At 41.8% G+C, this 7,539-nt stretch overlaps 8 non-coding genes across 8 annotated transcripts; all 8 read left to right on the top strand.

The window, feature by feature from the left end:
* Window positions 1-1,271: 1,271 nt before the first annotated feature.
* Window positions 1,272-1,344, top strand: trnar-acg. Its single transcript has one exon. It is a non-coding gene; the product is annotated as a tRNA-Arg (tRNA).
* A 2,739-nt stretch (window positions 1,345-4,083) lies between these two features.
* trnar-acg lies at window positions 4,084-4,156 on the top strand. The gene has a single exon. It is a non-coding gene; the product is annotated as a tRNA-Arg (tRNA).
* A 210-nt stretch (window positions 4,157-4,366) lies between these two features.
* On the top strand, window positions 4,367-4,438 carry trnae-uuc. The gene has a single exon. It is a non-coding gene; the product is annotated as a tRNA-Glu (tRNA).
* Window positions 4,439-4,741: 303 nt separating this feature from the next.
* trnar-acg lies at window positions 4,742-4,814 on the top strand. Its single transcript has one exon. It is a non-coding gene; the product is annotated as a tRNA-Arg (tRNA).
* A 210-nt stretch (window positions 4,815-5,024) lies between these two features.
* On the top strand, window positions 5,025-5,096 carry trnae-uuc. The gene has a single exon. It is a non-coding gene; the product is annotated as a tRNA-Glu (tRNA).
* Window positions 5,097-6,700: 1,604 nt separating this feature from the next.
* Window positions 6,701-6,773, top strand: trnar-acg. Its single transcript has one exon. It is a non-coding gene; the product is annotated as a tRNA-Arg (tRNA).
* A 214-nt stretch (window positions 6,774-6,987) lies between these two features.
* Window positions 6,988-7,059, top strand: trnae-uuc. Its single transcript has one exon. It is a non-coding gene; the product is annotated as a tRNA-Glu (tRNA).
* A 305-nt stretch (window positions 7,060-7,364) lies between these two features.
* Window positions 7,365-7,437, top strand: trnar-acg. The gene has a single exon. It is a non-coding gene; the product is annotated as a tRNA-Arg (tRNA).
* Window positions 7,438-7,539: the final 102 nt, after the last annotated feature.

The following is a 7,539-nucleotide window of genomic DNA, read 5'->3' as shown; positions in this document are numbered from 1 at the left end:
CTTCCCATATGGTCTAGCGTTTAGGGATTCCTGGTTTTCACCCAGGTGGCCGGGTTCAACTCCCGGTATGGGAAAGAATAACAGATGCACTTGTGTAACAACAGATGCAGCAGTTTCAACCACCTGAACCACAACCTGTTCCCTCAGCATCCAGAAAGGTGACATGTGCATGTAGACCAGAGACTTAACAACAGCTTTTTAAACGTTGAATAGACTTCAGGCACCATTTCTTGCTCTGCAGTAAAATTCATGCAACAACAGGAGGATCAAATTAAAATATGCATCTGAAACAGCCAAAACCAAGGAACCTTGTTTAATTGACAGACATTATGACTGTGTACACTGGTCTAGCTGTGACCTGACTTCAGCTTAGACGTGGGGCCAGTGTAACACAATGGATAACGTGTCTGACTACGGATCAGAAGATTCTAGGTTCTACTCCTGGCTCTCAATATTTATTTAATGTGACTGATACCATCAAGCTGGCTGAATGATGCTCTGTACCATCACTCTTTCAGTATTCTGGCTGTTCATAATGTCATTTAAACACATGTTTATAAGACATAGTTTTGGAATTGTTAGTTAGATTACTTGTTGGTTATCACTGCATTGTCGGAACTAGAAGCACAAGCATTTCGCTACACTCCATTAACATCTGCTAACCATGTGTATGTGACAAATAAAATTTGATTTGATTTGATTTGAATGGATAACGTGTCTGACTACGGATCAGAAGATTCTAGGTTCGACTCCTGGCTGGCTCAATACTTTGTTTAATTGACTGAAATCAAGCAGGGAATGATACTGTATTAAAAAAAGATGTAGCTTTTAAATCAAACAGGCATAATGTCAACATTTAAAGATTTGTCTGTGATGTGTATTTTAAGTATGTGTCTTCCCATATGGTCTAGCGGTTAGGATTCCTGGTTTTCACCCAGGTGGCCCGGGTTCAACTCCTGGTATGGGAAAGAATATATTTTCGTTAGGTACCCACTTGTGTAACAACAGATGCAGCAGTTTCTCACAACACAACAATATTCCCTCAGCAACAGGAAATGTGACTTGTTATGTAGATTCAAATTATACATGGCTTTTTAAACGTTGAATACACTTCATGGCTGCATTTCTTGCTCTGCAGTAAAATTCATGCAACAACAGGAGGATCAAATTAAGATATGCATCTGAAACAGAAAACCAAGGAACCTTGTTGTTGACAGACGCCATGACTGTGTACACTGGTCTAGCTGTGACCTGACTTCAGCTTAGACGTGGGGCCAGTGGCGCAATGGATAACGTGTCTGACTACGGATCAGAAGATTCTAGGTTCGACTCCTGGCTGGCTCAATACTTTATTTAATTGACTGAAATCAAGCTGGGAATGATACTGTATACCTTTCGGAGTGTGCTAACCATGTGTGTCTGAAAATAACCTCACACAAACACATTTTAGGATCTGGATTTCAACATCTCTGGAAAAAAGACATTTAAATCCAACAGGCATGATGGAACATTTAAAGATTTGTCTGTGAGTATTTTAAGTATGTGTCTTCCCATATGGTCAGCAGTTAGCATTCCTGGTTTTCACCCAGGTGACAAACTCGGTATGGGAAAGTCTTGATCGGTTAGGTATTCCTTGTGTAACAACAGATGCAGCAGTTTCACACAACACAACAATATTCCCTCAGCAACAGGACATGTTATGTATATTCAAATTATACAAAGCTTTTTAAACGTTGAATAAACTTCATGGCTGCATTTCTTGCTCTGCAGTAAAATTCATGCAACAACAGGAGGATCAAATTAAGATATGCATCTGAAACAGAAAACCAAGGAACCTTGTTGTTGACAGACGCTATGACTGTGTACATTTGTCTAGCTGTGACCTGACTTTCAGCTTAGACGTGGTGCCAGTGAGGGTAGGCAACAACATCTCCTCCCCGCTGATCCTCAACACGGGGCCCCACAAGGGTGCGTTCTGAGCCCTCTCCTGTACTCCCTGTTCACTCCACGACTGCGTGGCCACGCACGCCTCCAACTCAATCATCAATTTGCGGACGACACAACAGTGGTAGGCTTGATTACCAACAACGACGAGATGGCCTACAGGGAGGAGGTGAGGGCCCTCGGAGTGTGGTGTCAGGAAAATAACCTCACACTCAACGTCAACAAAACTAAGGAGATGATTGTGGACTTCAGGAAACAGCAGAGGGAACACCCCCTATCCACATCGATGGAACAGTAGTGGAGAGGGTAGCTAGTTTTAAGTTCCTCGGCATACACATCACAGACAAACTGAATTGGTCCACTCACACTGACAGCGTCGTGAAGAAGGCGCAGCAGCGCCTATTCAACCTCAGGAGGCTGAAGAAATTCGGCTTGTCACCAAAAGCACTCACAAACTTCTACAGATGCACAATCGAGAGCATCCTGGCGGGCTGTATCACCGCCTGGTACGGCAACTGCTCCGCCCTCAACCGTAAGGCTCTCCAGAGGGTAGTGAGGACTGCACAACGCATCACCGGGGCAAACTACCTGCCCTCCAGGACACCTACACCACCCGTTGTTACAGGAAGGCCATAAAGATCATCAAGGACATCAACCACCCGAACCACTGCCTGTTCACCCCGCTATCATCCAGAAGGCGAGGTCAGTACAGGTGCATCAAAGCTGGGACCGAGAGACTGAAAAACAGCTTCTATCTCAAGGCCATCAGACTGTTAAACAGCCACCACTAACATTGAGTGGCTGCTGCCAACACACTGTCATTGACACTGACCCAACTCCAGCCATTTTAATAATGGGAATTGATGGGAAATGATGTAAATATATCACTAGCCACTTTAAACAATGCTACCTTATATAATGTTACTTACCCTACATTATTCATCTCATATGCATATGTATATACTGTACTCTACATCATCGACTGCATCCTTATGTAACACATGTATCACTAGCCACTTTAACTATGCCACTTTGTTTACTTTGTCTACACACTCATCTCATATGTATATACTGTACTCGATACCATCTACTGTATGCTGCTCTGTACCATCACTCATTCATATATAGTATGTGTCTTCCCATATGGTCTACGGTTATGATTCCTGGTTTTCACCCAGGTACACTAGGTTCAACTGCCGGTAAAACATATAGTTTGGAATTGTAGTAACAACAGATAGCAGTTTTCACAACACAACAATATTCCCTCAGCAACAGGAAATGTGACATGTTATGTAGATTCAAATTATACAAGGCTTTTTAAACGTTGAATAGACTTCATGGCTGCATTTCTTGCTCTGCAGTAAAATTCATGCAACAACAGGAGGATCAAATTAAGATATGCATCTGAAACAGAAAACCAAGGAACCTTGTTGTTGACAGAATGATAACACTGGTCTAGCTGTGACCTGACTTCAGCTTAGACGTTGGGCCAGTGGCGAAATGGATAACGTGTCTGACTACGGATCAGAAGATTCTAGGTTCGACTCCTGGCTGGCTCAATACTTTATTTAATTGACTGAAATCAAGCTGGGAATGATACTGTATACCTTTCAGTGTTTCTGGCTGTTCTCACTTTAAAACATTTTAGATGGATTTCATCTGGACATTCCCCAACATCTCTGAGAAAAAAGATAGTTTTTGAATCCAACAGGCATAATGTCAACATTTAAAGATTTGTCTGTGATGTGTATTTTAAGTGTGTCTTCCCATATGTTCTAGCGGTTAGGATTCCTGGTTTTCACCCAGGTGGCCCGGTTTCAACTCCCGGTATGGGAAAGAATATATTTTCGTTAGGTACCCACTTGTGTAACAACAGATGCAGCAGTTTCTCACAACACAACAATATTCCCTCAGCAACAGGAAATGTGACATGTTATGTAGATTCAAATTATACAAGGGTTTTTAAACGTTGAATACACTTCATGGCTGCATTTCTTGCTCTGCAGTAAAATTCATGCAACAACATGAGGATCAAATTAAGACATGCATCTGAAACAGAAAACCAAGGAACCTTGTTGTTGACAGACGCTATGACTGTGTACACTGGTCTAGCTGTGACCTGACTTCAGCTTAGACGTGGGGCCAGTGGCGCAATGGATAACGTGTCTGACTACGGATCAGAAGATTCTAGGTTCGACTCCTGGCTGGCTCAATACTTTATTTAATTGACTGAAATCAAGCTGGGAATGATACTGTATACCTTTCAGTGCTTCTGGCTGTTCTCACTTCAAACACATTTTAGACGGATTTCATCTGGACATTCCCCAACATCTCTGAGAAAAAAGATGTAGCTTTTAAATCCAACAGGCATAATGTCAACATTTAAAGATTTGTCTGTGATGTGTATTTTAAGTATGTGTCTTCCCATATGGTCTAGCGGTTAGGATTCCTGGTTTTCACCCAGGTGGCCCGGGTTCAACTCCCGGTATGGGAAAGAATATCTTGTCATTAGGTACCCACTTGTGTAACAACAGATGCAGCAGTTTCTCACAACACAACAATATTCCCTCAGCAACAGGAAATGTGACATGTTATGTAGATTCAAATTATACAAGGCTTTTTAAACGTTGAATACACTTCATGGCTGCATTTCTTGCTCTGCAGTAAAATTCATGCAACAACAGGAGGATCAAATTAAGATATGCATCTGAAACAGAAAACCAAGGAACCTTGTTGTTGACAGACGCTATGACTGTGTACACTGGTCTAGCTGTGACCTGACTTCAGCTTAGACGTGGGGCCAGTGGCGCAATGGATAACGTGTCTGACTACGGATCAGAAGATTCTAGGTTCGACTCCTGGCTGGCTCAATACTTTATTTAATTGACTGAAATCAAGCTGGGAATGATACTGTATACCTTTCAGTGCTTCTGGCTGTTCTCACTTCAAACACATTTTAGACGGATTTCATCTGGACATTCCCCAACATCTCTGAGAAAAAAGATGTAGCTTTTAAATCCAACAGGCATAATGTCAACATTTAAAGATTTGTCTGTGATGTGTATTTTAAGTATGTGTCTTCCCATATGGTCTAGCGGTTAGGATTCCTGGTTTTCACCCAGGTGGCCCGGGTTCAACTCCCGGTATGGGAAAGAATAATTTTCATTAGGTACCCACTTGTGTAACAACAGATGCAGCAGTTTCTCACAACACAACAATATTCCCTCAGCAACAGGAAATGTGACATGTTATGTAGATTCAAATTATACAAGGCTTTTTAAACGTTGAATACACTTCATGGCTGCATTTCTTGCTCTGCAGTAAAATTCATGCAACACCAGGAGGATCAAATTAAGATATGCATCTGAAACAGAAAACCAAGGAACCTTGTTGTTGACAGACGCTATGACTGTGTACACTGGTCTAGCTGTGACCTGACTTCACCTTAGACGTGGGGCCAGTGGTGCAATGGATAAATTGTCTGACTACGGATCAGAAGATTCTAGGTTCGACTCCTGGCTGGCTCAATACTTTGTTTAATTGACTGAAATCAAGCTGGGAATGATACTGTATACCTTTCAGTGCTTCTGGCTGTTCTCACTTCAAACACATTTTAGATGGATTTCATCTGGACATTCCCCAACATCTCTGAGAAAAAAGATGTAGCTTTTAAATCCAACAGGCATAATGTCAACATTTAAAGATTTGTCTGTGATGTGTATTTTAAGTATGTGTCTTCCCATATGGTCTAGCGGTTAGGATTCCTGGTTTTCACCCAGGTGGCCGGGTTCAACTCCCGGTATGGGAAAGAATATCTTTTCGTTAGGTACCCACTTGTGTAACAACAGATGCAGCAGTTTCTCACAACACAACAATATTCCCTCAGCAACAGGAAATGTGACATGTTATGTAGATTCAAATTATACAAGGCTTTTTAAACGTTGAATACACTTCATGGCTGCATTTCTTGCTCTGCAGTAAAATTCATGCAACAACAGGAGGATCAAATTAAGATATGCATCTGAAACAGAAAACCAAGGAACCTTGTTGTTGACAGACGCTATGACTGTGTACACTGGTCTAGCTGTGACCTGACTTCAGCTTAGACGTGGGGCCAGTGGTTGCAATGGATAACGTGTCTGACTACGGATCAGAAGATTCTAGGTTCGACTCCTGGCTGGCTCAATACTTTGTTTAATTGACTGAAATCAAGCTGGGAATGATACTGTATACCTTTCAGTGCTTCTGGCTGTTCTCACTTCAAACACATTTTAGACAGATTTCATCTGGACATTCCCCAACATCTCTGAGAAAAAAGATGTAGGCTTGAATCCAACACATAATGTCAACTCTGTGATGTGTATTTTAATGTATGTGTCTTCCCATATGGTCTAGCGGTTAGGATTCCTGGTTTTCACCCAGGTGGCCCTAGGTTCAACTCCCGGTATGGGAAAGAATATATTTTCGTTAGGTACCCACTTGTGTAACAACAGATGCAGCAGTTTCTCACAACACAACAATATTCCCTCAGCAACAGGAAATGTGACTTGTTATGTAGATTCAAATTATACAAGGCTTTTTAAACGTTGAATACACTTCATGGCTGCATTTCTTGCTCTGCAGTAAAATTCATGCAACAACAGGAGGATCAAATTAAGATATGCATCTGAAACAGAAAACCAAGGAACCTTGTTGTTGACAGACGCCATGACTGTGTACACTGGTCTAGCTGTGACCTGACTTCAGCTTAGACGTGGGGCCAGTGGCGCAATGGATAACGTGTCTGACTACGGATCAGAAGATTCTAGGTTCGACTCCTGGCTGGCTCAATACTTTATTTAATTTACTGAAATCAAGCTGGGAATGATACTGTTTACCTTTCAGTGCTTCTGGCTGTTCTCACTTCAAACACATTTTAGATGGATTTCATCTGGACATTCCCCAACATCTCTGAGAAAAAAAAAAGATGTAGCTTTTAAATCCAACAGGCATAATGTCAACATTTAAAGATTTGTCTGTGATGTGTATTTTAAGTATGTGTCTTCCCATATGGTCTAGCGGTTAGGATTCCTGGTTTTCACCCAGGTGGCCCGGGTTCAACTCCCGGTATGGGAAAGAATATCTTTTCGTTAGGTACCCACTTGTGTAACAACAGATGCAGCAGTTTCTCACAACACAACAATATTCCCTCAGCAACAGGAAATGTGACATGTTATGTAGATTCAAATTATACAAGGCTTTTTAAACGTTGAATACACTTCATGGCTGCATTTCTTGCTCTGCAGTAAAATTCATGCAACAACAGGAGGATCAAATTAAGATATGCATCTGAAACAGAAAACCAAGGAACCTTGTTGTTGACAGACGCGCTATGACTGTGTACACTGGTCTAGCTGTGACCTGACTTTAGCTTAGACGTGGGGCCAGTGGCGCAATGGATAACGTGTCTGACTACGGATCAGAAGATTCTAGGTTCGACTCCTGGCTGGCTCAATACTTTATTTAATTGACTGAAATCAAGCTGGGAATGATACTGTATACCTTTCAGTGCTTCTGGCTGTTCTCACTTCAAACACATTTTAGACGGATTTCATC

Source organism: Oncorhynchus gorbuscha, unplaced genomic scaffold (genome assembly GCF_021184085.1).
Source record: "Oncorhynchus gorbuscha isolate QuinsamMale2020 ecotype Even-year unplaced genomic scaffold, OgorEven_v1.0 Un_scaffold_3823, whole genome shotgun sequence".
NCBI classification, from domain to species: domain Eukaryota; kingdom Metazoa; phylum Chordata; class Actinopteri; order Salmoniformes; family Salmonidae; genus Oncorhynchus; species Oncorhynchus gorbuscha.
This window is presented reverse-complemented; position numbering and strand designations above follow the sequence as displayed.